The sequence below is a fragment of the Anneissia japonica genome, unplaced genomic scaffold (assembly GCF_011630105.1).
Source record: "Anneissia japonica isolate Jap-2015-1 unplaced genomic scaffold, ASM1163010v1 scaffold284947_len354889_cov159, whole genome shotgun sequence".
NCBI lineage: Eukaryota > Metazoa > Echinodermata > Crinoidea > Comatulida > Comatulidae > Anneissia > Anneissia japonica.
In genome coordinates, this window is record NW_022746767.1 from 302162 (window position 1) to 304561 (window position 2400).

Here is a 2400-nt window from a genome sequence, read left to right on the forward strand (position 1 = left end):
TGATGACATAATTAATGTCGAAATATTGAATCCCAACACGATGGCGTGTATTTCAATACTTGGAGTATGTATTATACTTTCTTATCTGAGATTAATCAGTGGACCTTTCGGTTTTATGCCTTTGTATAACACTGAAACGAAGGTTTGTATGCGCCATCGGAAATTACTTGGTCTACTTAATAAACTTGCTTTCACACTTTGGTAAATATGGATTCCTTTTACGTCTGTTCGTTTCCATCATACTACTAGCTTGGGAAAATTAAATCTATGTTAAGCTGAAACAATATTACTTAGTAAGTAGGCCTATTAATGCTTTAATTTCAATTAAAACAAAAATCAAAATGCAATTCGGTATCTCAATTGCTTACTTTGTATAAACCTACTTAAATTTCAATATAGACTTTGGGATAAAAAAAAAATCTCACATGACAACATGACATTCACTGATATTTGACAAATGAATTAATTAATTAATTAATTGAGTGTGGACCTGTTAAAGTAGAAATAACAATGGCAGCTACAATCAGAATAAACGTTTTGGATCTTATCCGTATAAATGTCAACGCTTAATAAATTGACTGCTATCCTATAATACCACACTATTATGAACCAGTATGTTGTCCCAAGTATGAAGATTAACTCTATGACAAGAACACTAAACAGCCTACAACTATGATTTGTATATTAATATAAACCTTGAACTCTCTCATCTAGGCGGTGAGGATTGCCGTTTAGGTTTCTGTTCAAATACCTAAATACGGTAGGTTACGAACTCTTAGCATTCTCAGCCGCTATCATGGCGGGGCTGAGGTAGTATATACCCTCCATCTGTTAAAGTCTCTCTCTCTCTCTCTTTCTCTCTGCCCCCTCTATTTCAGATTCCTGGTTCCGCCACTCGTACCGTTTTTCGGACGAGACTTTAAGCCGTTGGTCCCGTGTGTAATAATGGCTCGTGTTTATATTACAGCACGCAATACACTATTTAGAAAATATGATATTGTTTCCTGGTGTACTGCCAAAATCACCACCATTGGACTTTCGAGTGTTCTATTATTAGTGTATGAAAACCATAACAACTCCTAATTAATCAGTGGTAGACTGATACCATTTTATCAGCATTCATGAAATACAGTTTAATTTGATTCAAGCATTTCCTTGACTTAATTGTATTTATGATAGTTCCATGTGTTTATGCACAATTCGTGACTTGATCCTGCTACAGTAAATGTTGGTGAAGACGCTTTGATGACGTACACATCCACACCTGCAGCAGATGAAGGATCCCTGTATGTGACTTGGTACAAAGGTGTTGATAGTATTACTTACCAGCGAATGTTCTTATAAGTACTGGAAACACAGGACTCAATATTAGATACAGTTTTAGTAGTAGAAAAGACCTTATTATATCGAATGTTACAACAAAGGATACAGATGACTACCTGTGTAGTGTTGTTACAGTTACTGCTGGTGAAACTGCAGAAGGGTTCTCAATATTAACAGTCTATTGTAAATAATAACTTAGCATATTCATGGTATTATTTTTATAAAACTGTAATAAGCATGCCTATGTTACAATGATTACTTAGATGTTATTTGATACACATGATGTTATGCAACCACTGTGTCTACACATGAAAAAGCTCATCCTACCATACAGATCGGCTCTTGCTGAACTTATACCCGTCAATAAGAAATTGAAATTACTATACTCTGTAGGCTGCACCCAATTTAAGTTGAAATAATCCAGGAACCAGAAAATGTAAGAAACCTTCAATATTATCAGAACATTTTTCTACTATATTTTCCTGGTTTATATGAGCAACATACAAAAAAGACAAATTTACCTAAATAATTAATAGGAGTGATGTTTTGCCCTAACTTACGGGTTATCGTACCGAATACTCTGTTAACAGACATAATTAACCCCATTTTGAAACTTTTAAAGCATGTTTTGTTAGTATAAAATACTCATAGTGGAAGTTTAATATGATCTAATTAAATGTCATTGCAGATACTTTAAAATAGGTTTAGAAATTTGCATTCCAAAGGTGTGAACTTACACACAAGCGAAGCTTTTTCCATACAATTTAATTTTAAATTTAACAGTTTAAGTTTTCCTTATCCCCAAAGGTAGACAATTTTTACTCATGTCCAGGGGCGGACCCTCCCCCCCCCCACCCCTTTTGAGAGGTAAAAAAATGAAAAAAAGAAAGAAAAAGAAAAAACGATAACCTAGAACACCTCAAATGTTTTTTTCGGGCGTCTAAAACACAGATATTTCGCGGGGGCATGCCCCCGGACCTTCTATTTCAGTGTTGTCCCGATCGGCCCAAATTTCGGCGCCCCCCCCCCCCCCCCCCCCCCCGCCCCCCCCCCCCCTCCCCCCTCCCCCCCCCCCCC